The 12900-nt window shown below is 31.9% G+C and overlaps 1 protein-coding gene across 1 annotated transcript in view; it reads right to left on the reverse strand.

The window, feature by feature from the left end:
• Window positions 1-4767, reverse strand: part of LOC129229631 (proton-coupled zinc antiporter SLC30A1-like) — a 42660-nt gene extending 37893 nt beyond the window's left edge. Inside the window, exon 1 of the mRNA XM_054863985.1 lies at window positions 4390-4767. The gene's annotated coding sequence lies outside the window, so the exon portion shown is untranslated. The remainder of the gene's footprint in view (window positions 1-4389) is intronic.
• Between the last annotated feature and the right edge of the window lie 8133 nt (window positions 4768-12900).

The following is a 12900-nucleotide window of genomic DNA, read 5'->3' on the forward strand; positions in this document are numbered from 1 at the left end:
CTTCGGTCACTCGTCTGGTCAGTGCTAATTCTGTGTTAGCTACCAGTTTGTTTGGCACTCTTGGCTTCCTTAAGAGGTTTTCCATTTCCAGCTCAGTCACTTTCCTATGCCGGGCTGATGAGTGCTAATAAGCACGAAACTGTAGTCCTCGGCTGGAAATGACTGAGCTGGCAGTGTATTTCACTTTCATTGTTTAACATTACTTTAAAACAATAAGAAAAAATGTTTAAATATTTTTAGAGATTATTTACCAGAATGACGTGTAAAGTATCATACAAATTTAAAATTTCTGTGAATCGATCAAAAAAAAAAAAAAATGCCTCATTGCTTATGAAAAACTACTTACTTGATATTAACAATTCCTAAAAAATCATAACAAGTCAAAAGTGACTCAAATTCTTCATTTGATTTTTTTCTCGTACATTTGTGACCATGGTAATCTACTTTTCAACAAAATAACTCCTTATTGAAGTTAGGCTCATTTTCTGAGACTTAACAGTAGCCCAATGTTTTTCGATGAAAACATAAATATTCACAGGTTTTTCTAAAATGTCTGGTTACTTATTTGAGGCATAACTGATAAAGCTTTGCTTTTGCCTAGTGGTCAACTTACAAAGGTTTTTTTTTACCATACTCCAAACCAAAGCTGGTGTATATTAGTGGTCAAGATAAACAGGTGGTCAAGATAGAGAGGTGGTCAAGTTACAGAGGTTTTCCTTCATTATATAAGATAGGACTAATTCCGTTCCTGACAAAAGCGGTCAACTTAGATAAGTGGTCAACTTACAAGGGTGGTCAACTTTACAGGTTTTACTGTACTATATTTTAAAAGAAAACTTGTTTCGAAACGAAGTTAGGTGTTCATATTTTCGTTTTTGAAGAAATCAATTTTTTTTCTTTCAATAAACAATAAAATTTACTTTTAATTTGTTTGAATAATAAAAAAAAAAGAAAACTTGTCACTTTTGGAGCAAGTTAACTGAGATGTTAAAAATTCAAAGAAGTTTTTTTTACGATTTTAAATCACTTGAGAATATAGATACTTAAACCTATTGTGAAAAATAGTATTTAAATTAAATTGAAACGGAAAAAAAAGAAAACGAAAGAAAGGGTAGAGTAATAAGAAAAACTATTTTTTTTTCCAAAATTTCATTGAAGATATGTAAGTTAAAGAAAAAAAAAATATGTAGTTCTATTGACATTTTTTAGATATTGAATCAAGGTCTGAATATGTTTGAAAAAAATCACTATACACATAGTATACACACATAATAATTAACATAATAACTAAACAATACATAATGTAACACATAATAACTAAATTACTGACACATAACTCCACCGCTTTTGGTAATTAATAAGCAGAATTAAATTTATAAAACTTATTTCAGTTTCTGAGAAAATGAAAAGTAAGTGCTAAAAATGTAGCTACGTTTCTACACTCTTATATTCTTTTCGAATACAGAATATTAAACTACATTACGAATTGTACTGATAAACAAAAAAATTTTTCTTTGGAATTTTTAAAATTTAAGAAGCTTTACAAGTGGGAATTCAGAAAATGTTCTTAAAAAAAGTAGTGTTGGTTTTGATTTCAGAGACATGATCGTTTAAACCAGGGCCGGATTTAGGGGAGGGCAGGCGGGGCTACTGCCCCTGGGCCTCCACAACAAAGGGGCCCCCACAATAAAATTTTTACAAAATATCCTAACCTTCACGGGTCAAAAAAATCGAAAATATCGGATATATACATATATATCAATATATTCGGATATATATCAAAGTATCGGATATTTTCGAAAATATGATGATTTTTTGAACTCTGATTAGGGGCCTTTACTCCTTCGTTGCCCCGGGGCCTCCACACTTCCAAATCCGGCCCTGATTTAAACTTATCAAAAGAGCTGTTTTTGGGCTTTTCAAGTGCATCGTTTTTGCAGAAAAATGATCTTGAAAGAGAGTTTTGGGTGCCGTTTAGATGGGTTTCGTCGAACACTACCTCGCAAAGAGAATTTTATCTTGGACTCGAAATAAATATTTTTTTTTGCATAGCATTTCATAACCCCTCCCCCCCCCACAAAAAAAAGAACCTGTTTAAATTGTATATTTGTGTCGAATTCGTGAGCACTCGCAGAAGAATTATGAGGTCGTAAATTGAAACTGCTTTAAACATTGTTTTAGATATCAAATTGGTGATCAAAAGTCACCAGAATGCAGTTTTAGACTATATTTGGTCGATTAAGAGGAAGGGACAGGACCCCCCATGGCGCTTTCTAGATCCGCGCTTGGTGAAAATAAGCTTATGATACCTTAAAATGACTTTTACTAGTAGTGAAGTATGTTGATTTCAAATGGGAAAACTTGTGCTGAAGGAAGCGATAAGTAATTTTTATTCTTATGGGAAGCAATGATTGATGGATCTATTGGTTCATTAAGAAAGAGCTTCCTGAATGGAAATATAAATAAAAGCAGGTACTAATGTACTGAAACTGTCTTCGGTCGTGTAAACTGCCCACCAATACTAAATTAAAATTTTTTGTGTACAATCACTGGAACTGATGCTATAATAATTCATTAATCGATATTCTACGTTGGGGGCGGGGGGGGGGAGAAAGAAAGAAAAGAACCAAGAAAACATTATTACCATCATTGTTATGTACCCAGAGTGCATATAACCAAAGGAATTAACTTTACTTTTAAAAATATAAATAGAGAGAGTCAATTTTTGTTTAACACTTATCTAAAACTTAAACGTTTTTTGTAAACGAACAAAGATCTCAAAAAAGTTACAGCTTTTCATGATTAATTTTTTTTTTAAAGCTTCACTCTGATCTCATTTCCTTTCAGTCATTTACTTCTAGCTTATTAATATCTCTAAACTGAAATTGAATTTTGAAAATTAGTATGTTTTGGTTTAAAATTATCTTCAGATTTAACTCGACAAAAAAATCAGGTGAGGAAAAAAAAAAAAAAACCATTTAGGTAAAGTACTCTAGAGCTGACTCCCAAGAAATATTTCCAGACTAAGGGCAGGTCATGGGGAAATTGCTCCCTTTTGCTTTTGAAAAATGAATGTCTCTTTTTAATACGTAAGTGGGCGTAGTTTTTGTTATTTCCCAATAAAATTTGCATTAAGTATACTGCCGTACTAACAGAAAAGTCGTATCTGCGCTTTTTATCAAAATTGAGTTACGGTCACCTGGTGTTTTTTTTGTCATATATTTCACCTAAATACAACGTTTGATGGTCACTTGTGAGTGGGAATATTTTTTGAAAAATTCCAAAAAAGTTGCACCCGCATCAAATACATGGAGGCGCAAAATTTTACGGGGTCAACCTTCAAGACATTTTTTTTTAGTTTCAGTAAATTTTGCTTTTCTTTGAAACGATAACATGCACAGTCACTTCGCAATCAATAATTTACTTTCAGTTTTTTTTAAATTAACCTTTAAAAAAAATTAAGGAAATTTTCAATTTTTTAAAATCCCTAAGGCTTTTTTGTTTTTGAAAAAAAGTTTTCTGCTAAACGATTGCAATAATTATCTCTAAAAATCTCTGCATTCTTTTGCTTATATATTTATTAGAAAACTTTCTGTGATTAATTATGTAAAAAATCTTAATTTTTATTTAAAAAAATTGTTTTTATTGGTATAACATGATCTAAATATTTGAGTTTTTTATAAAATGCTTATCCAATGCACAGTTTTGTTAAATATATTATCCTAACTGCGAAAAGTATTACTTTAAAGCTGTATCTTTTATAGAAAAAAATCTCTCTAATGACTTGAAATCGCAAAAAAAAAAAAAAAAAAAAAAACGATCATCGAGAAAAAGCAATTTAAAGTTTTTCTTTTGCATAGAAAACACAGCGAGCATGACCTAAAAACAATCATAACTTTTTAAATATTTGAATTAAAGCGATGAAACTTTTTTCCTGTGTTTGAAATAATTTTTAGTTTTGAAATAAGAAATAATTTTTTTTTTTGATCGTTTGATCATTTTTGAGGTACTGTTGTAACCCCTTAAATGGCAGTTTCTCGTTTTGAACTCGGCTGTAGATACGACTTTTGCGCTTAGCATTAGCACGGCAGTATACACCCTTTGTTTCCCCTCCCTCCCCTGGAATAATAACGGGTTTGCTTCTGATATCTTTAAATAAACCAAATATTTAAAGCATTATCATTTTTCGAAAACTTCTTATTAAAATTAGTTTTTCTTTCTTAAAAAAAATCATAATAAATCATTTTAGAGAATTGGTAATGCTTCAAATATTTTTTTAGTTTAAGATATCAGCTCCAGAACCTGATTTTTGGTGGGTAGCTTCGAGGCACTAAACTTTATATACAACAAAAATATTAATTTTTTGCATGAAGAAAAATTAAAACTTACCTCAGAAAAAGTTCCAGGCAACTTCTTAATTTATCCTTTCGTCTTACGCTTCACACCTCGGAAACATCGCCCAAAATGCATTGACGATGCAATAAAACTGAAGCAAAAGCTGTTGAGCCCCAAATTGAATAAACAGTAATCAGGGCCGATTCCAGCGATGGATATCCTTATCAAACATTGTCTCGCAAACTACCAACATCCCGTATCTCCTTCACTGACGATAAAAACGGATTGCGAAAACTTTTCAGACGCCAAAATGTGCTCAGAATAACATTCGAACGAAAAGAAAAAGCCCTCCCAGCTTATCTGTTTGTATTCGAGTCGCGGCACACGTGAATTAACAACAAATAGAACATCGAACGAACGGCCTTGTCGATTGGTGAGTACCGAGCGAGTGATCGTTTCGCTTCGTTCACTTTCGAATTTAATTGAATCGTTTCGCCAATTGAGAGAATAAAACACTTTCTAGCCTTCTTTATTGTTCTTAAATCATCTGTTCGATTTTTTTTTATTTGTTTGTTTATTTATTTTTTTACTTTCCCTTTCCTTTCAGTTACGATTTTTAGTGGTTGATTATCGAGCTATGTTACTCATGATTGTCAGCTGCAGAAAATGGCTTTTATAGCCACCGTGTAAGGAAAGAACGGGATTTTCAATTAATTCTGTTATTGATGGCTTGGGAAAAATGTTCGGACTTGCTAAGGATTATCAAACAAACTCAAATACCAGTCATTATGTTTCTATAAATAAAATAATTTTTTTAATAAAATATTATGCACACATAAATTGTTTAGATGCATCAATAAAAATATAAGGCTAAAAGAATTTCTCAGCAGCTTTTTCCTCTGGCATTTGAGCCGAATATCATGATTTTAGGCCCATAATCAATCATCTTTCCACAGAGAAAATAGAAAATCCCTACTACAATAACGCCACTAAAATATACTCGTCTTTGGGAAACAATCCCATATCTCTTCCGTATATGGTCAGTAGTATTAGTAGTATTTCTCAAACAAGGCAGTTCCATGGTCCAACTCTGATTACATTAAAAAAAATAAATAAATAAATAAATAAAATAAAATAAATAAATAAATAAATAAATAAAAAGAAGAAATCCGTGACAATAAAGCTATAATGGATTGCATAACTGCATAATATTTCCCACGTTGTGCTACACATTTTAGCAACACAAGAGAAAAAATATTTGCAGAGAAATTACGATGCAGTACTTTCAGTTAAACAATGAATTTTTCTCATTTTAAAAATCTTTATGGATCAAAAAGCTTTTTTTCATGAAAAAGCAAAAACTTTCTGTTTGTAAATTTTTAAGTTTGCAACAGAACTATAAGTTCTTTATAGAAACGAAAAAGCCCCATTTTTTCTCCTCCAACTGATGTTATAAAATATAAAGATAGCATTGCTTTATGCTGTGTACATTGAAATTAATATCAATTAAACATATTTGACTGTAGTTTATGCTTTTTATGCAAAAGGTTTTTATATTTCTTTCATTGTCGCTTTTCATAGCCTAAAACAGGGGTTCTCAAACTTTTTCGACCCGGGCCACCTTGTTTTGGAGAATCAGAATTTTTTCGCGGCACCCTAGTCCATCTCTATTATTTATATAAGTGCGTAAGTGCTGCAAATAAGATTACCCTGAAGTTCGAAACCTAAAATCTTTCTCCTTTATGAATGAATACAAAAGTGCCAAAAACTACTATCAAACTGAAATGAATTGAAAGTCTTTAATATCGATGTATGTTAAACATTTGATAACATCAAAAACATTACCAAAAATTTTAATTTTTGGTAATGTTTTTACCATTAACTTCCATGAAATTTAGAAATATCAATCACCATATTCAGAACAGGATTCGTTATTTTTTTACTTATTTTTTTTTTTTTTTTGGTACAGTTCGTGCACATAGGAGGCAGTGAGAAGCAAAGGGATGTACGTGGCAAAATTAAGAATTCAGTGATAACCAGTACACATGGTGGGTGAACCTCTCCTCTGTCTTGGGGCAAGAGATGGTACTAGTATCCGTGGAAGTTGCTGCTGTACAACATGATTTAGAAAAAAAATTCAATGAAAGCCTACCTAGGATGTTATCTTTAAACGCGTTTTACTCAAAACTTGAAAATGTCCACTTGCATCCCCCATTCTCACTACCTCATTGTATGCAGCGGCATATTATAAGGACACCGGAGTGCTAAGAAGGCTAACCACGGCCTTAATAACGGTTAACAAATTGATTTTCTTGGTATCAAATCATAGGGAAAAAAATGACGGTACACAGCGACATTTATCTTTGTGAATTCGTCATCTACATGAAGTAGGCTAAGAACAATAAACAACTTTTTTTTTATACTAGTAACCTACAGTGAACCATGTTGTAGAAGCAAAACTTATAACAAGATAAGATCAGGTTGTTTTTACATCACTCCACTATATTAACTTTTGCTACACTTTTGTCTGTTTTATTAAAAATGCTTGATGATAACGCTTTGTCATCAATTTGGCTTTCTGATGAAGATGAAGTCAAGATCTGGTGAATTTTTGCTATGCCACATCAAAAAATGGAGGGATAGCCTTATTGATCTCTTGGACCTTATTTGGCAAACCCATCGAACATATACTATACTGATAATATGGAAACTTCGCGGCACACCTCACCTCTTCCTACGGCACCCCAGGGTGCCGCGGCACCCAGTTTGAAAACCCCTAAAACATTGTTTTTGCAGCTAAAAAAACGTTAGAAAAAGAACAGATTTTGTACACTGAAAATTTTTTCCAAGGGGACCAGTATTAATGGGAGAAACGTTACACGAATTCTGAAGTGTGTAGTATCATTCTTTTAAAACTTAAATTGTTGGAGGAACCTTGCGCCATGGTTTCTGTAGAATTCAAAGCGCATGCTTAAAGATCAGCATCGGCGCGGAGAAGATCAACTCTTTCTAGCAAAACAAAAACTGGCCTTTGTGGTAGAGCGGTAAAAGCTCTAGCTTTGCGACCTGTCTGTGAAATTTGCGCTGTGGGTTCGGACACCACTCAGGCTAATAAAAATGTGTCTTGTTTGTATTTTAAAATAAATAAATAATTGGTGTACATTAGTTGGTGAAAATACTTGAACTTGATAAATATTGAATAACCAAATAATTAAAAGACAGAGCTGTAAGGAAAGGGTTTCTAGGATGACTTTTTTAAACTGTTATAAATGATATTTCAAGTATTGTAACCTACAAATTAATTTTTGTACTCTCAATTTAAAACTTAAATAAAGAAATTCTTACTTAATCATTTACATATCTGGATAATTTAAACCACCGAATAGTTAATTTGAAATATTATAAGTAAACTTAGAACTAAAAATGAGTACCAATTAGCAAGAAAGTCAGATGAAACCTTAATTTTTGCTAATGTGTAACCTTTCGGGTAATTTGTAAGTATACTGGTGCAACCTTACGCAGAAATGAGTGAGACGTTACACTATAGTTTCATTACCATGGTGTAACTTTCCACAAGCGATGTGTTACTTTACACTAGTTACGTTGCCTCAGAGCATTGGAGGCAGCTAAGCAGCCACCGATTTTATGGAGTAAGGTTACGCAATTTTTTTTAGTGTACGTGGACTGATTTCTACTACGTGCATAAGAATTTATTGCTTTACTTTTCTATATTGTTTTTCAGCTATAAAAGCAGTCATTCCGGCCAAGGGCACCCATATGCAAAATTTTAAGGGGGGGGGGGCTCAAAAATTTTCCCTATGGTTTAGCAGAATATTTTCCCCATGGAAACCGATTTCAGTACAGATTAGAGATATTAAAATTTGACATTTTTAATACCTTATTCATTAATGGCTGGAAAAGAAATTTTTAAACCTTTTTGCAAAGAAAAAAAGCATCAAAAACAAGGATGTTCTTATTTCTAAGGGGTGCTTGAGCCCCCCCCTTGCCCCCTATATGGGCGCCCTTGATTCCGGCTATGAAAAGAGAATGATTAAAAAAAAAAAAAACCTTAAAAATTATTGATCTTTGCTAAACTTAATGGCTTACAGCTGTTATTTTTACTGTATTAATCGTTTATAAGACCATAAAATACCGCTACTAAAAAGGTGCATTTTATTACTACTAATTTTACACTTGATATTTGTTAATTTCACAGGACAAGTCCTTTACAAGACAGTGTATTACTGCTTGTTTTACAGTTTATCATTGTTAATTTCACAGGAGAATTTCTTTATAATACAGTATATTACTGCTAATTTTAGTTTATCCAATTTTAACAGTTAATTTCACAGGGCAAGTTCATTAAAAAACAATATTTTACTGCTAATTTTACAGATTATTATTGTTGATTTTACAGGACAAATCTTTCCTAAAACAGGACATTACTGTTAATTTTAGTTTTAAATTGGAACCTCAAATCTGCAAGTATTATATTGTAGAAACAACAGTTTTTTTTTTTTTGCAGTCCAGTTATTATTTTTAGTTTTTAGCAATTAACTATCGAGATTTATGCTTCAAAATGGCAAAAAGAAAGAAGAGAGAGAAAAAAAAAACGCACTATTTTTTTAAGTCTAAAATTTAGAATGTATCCAGAATCTGAGCTATTTTTTAAACTTTTTGGTACAAAAATAATAATAATAATAATAAATAAATAATTTAAAAAAAAAAAAAATTCGCGTTCTCCGTAACGTTAAAAAATTTCGAATTGCTTAAAAAATACTCTTAAAATAGCTGAATAAAAAAACTAGTTCTGTACACGTTTTTCATCAACAACGACACTTTTTAAAACAATGTTAGAAGTCCGCCTTTAACTTCAGGATCTATTTTTGCCTTAAGTTTCCCCGAAGGCGTTGATGTTAAAATATTTTTTGAACTGTTCAAAACTGAACGAAAAATTGTTCAAATCAAAAAGATGTTTTCTGCACATTCTCTTCACCAAGAGCTGTTTCAAACACAGTTTGCTATAAGTAAATCTGCCTTTAAGTTCGGAATTTATCTTTGCTTTAAATTTCGCAGTACGCGCTATTGTTCACTTTTTTTTAAACTGTTCAAAATTGAACAAAAGTTGTGCCAATCAACTATACCGTTACTCTCCGTATCAAGAACTTTTTCCAACATGAATTGCATAAAGCAAATCCGTCTTTATGTTTTTTTTTTTGCCTTAAATTTCCTGTAGGCGCCAATGCTAAGTTTTTTTTGAACTGATCAAAATTGAACGAAAAATTGATCAAATCAAACTGAAATATGAGAATGAAGCGTTCTCGCTGCGATCATACGAACAAAAAAAAGTTTGCTCGAATCAGACTATTTAATCAAAAATGTTGGAGGGAAGGAGCATACTTTCCCCATCTCAGACTCTACTTCGCAATATCTTTTACTTTTTTTTTGTTTTAAACAATATTTTAAAGATGCATTTAGCCATCTTCCATGCTTTTATCTTCTTTCTTTTACTTTTAATGGGAAAGTAAAAAACTAGAAAACTCATCAAGCCGAATAGCAACGTGGGAAACTAATGAGTGACTCAGGGATGGTTCTCCAGATAGAGCGATAGATAAGGAAGTTTTTGTTATTTTAGTCTAGGCTCTAGTTCTAATCCAATTTTGTTTCAGAAATGAGAAAGTCATGAAGTTTTTCATGCACGTTTATTCATCTCGAAATATTGAGGGGTACTTTTTGATGAGTTCAAAATATTGAGGAGGACATGTCCTTCCTGTTACCCGTGCCAACGACGCCTGTGTAGAAATGCTGAATGTTGTCGCCAACTTCGCAAAAAATGTGGCGATTTTTTTTTAAATTTTTAAATCTTGTTTTAATTCGGCCAATGTTGGTGATATTTAAAGAGTTAACCACTGAATCACATTAAAATTTCCAATAATGGGGAAATAAATCTGTGTAAAACGTTTTTTTTTTTTGGTTCGAAAGAAACTGGGGGTAAAAATGTTTAGTGTTTCCTTGCTTACTCCAAGGCGCTATTATCAATAAATTGGCGTAAAAGGAAGTCATGTGATGCACACATCAGCTCGTTTTGTAAAAGGAAGTAAAAAAGGGAATAAGAAATGCAATCTGAAAACGAACTTTTAACAAAAACAGGTTTACAAAAAAATATTCGTACACGAACATGAAAATCCTACTTGACCGATCTCAGACCCATATTCATTAGATTTCATTCATATCCAAATGTTTACAAACATACACTAAAAGGTAAGGGGATTGGAATAAATGCAGGCTCCCAATATTTTCTTGATCTTTGCTTTGAAGGTAGAGGAGGGGAGGTGTGCTGTAACCAAAATTAACCAAATATTTTTAATTAAATATTTAACATTTAAAAATACTATATTTATTATACAAGATTTTAATATTTGTATATATTTTAATGAGAGTGTGCTAAAGTAATTAATTTAAACAAAATTTATGCTTTAACTAAAACGAGCTGATGTGTGCATCACATGACTTCCTTTTACTCCAACTTAATGTAATTTCCCCATTACTGGCAATTTTAATGTGATTCAATACTCTATTCTCTAAATATCACTAACAGTGGCCAACGTAAAACAATTATTAAAAAATCGCCAAATTTGTCGCCAAGTTGGCAACAAAACTTGGCGACCTAAAGACTGGCGATATATCGCCAAGCGTCCGCCGAATTATAACACCACTTGAGTTTACATCGAAATTAACAATGATTCCCCCCCCCCCAAAAAAAAGGTGTAAAAGACCTCCATAGGAACATCCGAATTCAACCAAAAAGAAAGGTGCACAACTAGACCCCACTAGGAGCCTACGTACCAAATTTCAACTTTCTAGGACATTCCGTTCTTGAGTTATGCGACATACATACGCACATACATACATACGTACATACAGATGTCACGAGAAAATTCGTTGTAATTAACTCGGGAATCGTCATTATGGATATTTCGCGTGTTTGTACGTTCTTAGGCACTTATCCACGTGTGGTCGTGTGGAAAAAAAACTCAATATTCATTCGGGGGTGCGTAAAACGGAAATTAAGGTCGATTTTTGAGTGAATTTTTTTTCGCGAATACAATACTTTCTTTTTTGTAAAAGGAAGTAAAAAACCTTAAAATTAACTTCTTTAGTGTTTCTAATTTTTTAATTTATGTATTTATGAAATTAAACTAATTTAAATAAAGAGGTTTGTTTGTTTTACTTCAACACAGCTAAATTAAAGTAAAAAATTTAAACTTAAGCTGTCATTTTTAGGTTGCATTTAAAAAAGTTTATTAAAAAACATAAAAAGTAAAAATTCTTAACTTAGTTTTAGTTAATGATTAGTAATTTTTACTTATGTAGGAGAATGTGGGGCAGAGTGAAATATTTACTCTGCTTTTAACGCCACTTATCTGGTAATATTTTAACCACATCATGTATAGTCTATTATACTCAGGCAAAAATCTCTGAAAATCAAAGCATATGGTTATACAAGTCATTTAAAAAAATTGATACTCATTTTGTAATGTTTTGCAGTAATTACAAAAATATTTTTGTAACTAGAAAATGATCAAGTTCTAACATTTGAATATTTGCTGAAACCCACCAATAATGGTTGCAGAATTTATTTAATTTTAAAGCTTATTTTTATTTTAAATATTTTGTACAATTAGTCAAGTGCACACAGGGTAAAGTAATATAGTTCTTTCACTAACTCAATTATTTGTTAAATCATTTATGAATTCATTAATTAATTTATTTACACTCCTATTTAATAATTCCCCTGCTTTCTTCTCCATTCAATATTTTATTTATTCATTTACATTTTTCTCATACATTAATTATGTCATTCATTTAGTTGCTTCATTATCTATTCATTTCCTCATTCATTATTTTATTTATGATCCTCATTCATTACTAGAAAATCGCCCATCATGGTATGACCTGTGAAAGTTGTTTCTACATTTGAACCAGGCAATTGCCTGTTTAGTAATATTTTGATAGTGGAAATTTTAACCTTAACACCAGTGGATCAACCCTAAACTCCCGTAGATAAGTGTTAATTGTTTTGGTTTCTTCGTTTTCCTAAAATGAAAGTCTTACCAGTAAAACAGTTAAGTTACTGGATCGAGTTCAGCCTTGTCACAATAAACCCTTTCCCTGCATGTTAAACATTACCATAACATGAAATCAAATTATCATGCCGTGGCGCGAGTTTCATCGTTGAAACACGCGGGTTACTTGATCCTGGGCTATTATTGATATGAGGATTATTATCAGGGTTGCCAGATTTAAAAAGAGTAAATACAGGACGGCTTCTAGAAGTGAAATAAAAGGGGGGGGGGATATTTTTGAGATTGAGTTCAATTACTGGTAATGGTGTATTTTTAAGGAGTGATAAACAACGTTTTCATAGCTGTCCGAAGATTTCTCTCGGTATGTTTATGGGTAAGCACAAGTTTGGAGGAACTCTATCTCAGAGAATAAAGCAAGCAATAGAACGATGTTCAGTGTGCAGATCGACGTTGATAGGAACAGGTGCTAACTAATTTT

The sequence above is a fragment of the Uloborus diversus genome, chromosome 9 (genome assembly GCF_026930045.1).
Source record: "Uloborus diversus isolate 005 chromosome 9, Udiv.v.3.1, whole genome shotgun sequence".
In the NCBI taxonomy this organism is placed as follows: Eukaryota; Metazoa; Arthropoda; class Arachnida; order Araneae; family Uloboridae; genus Uloborus; species Uloborus diversus.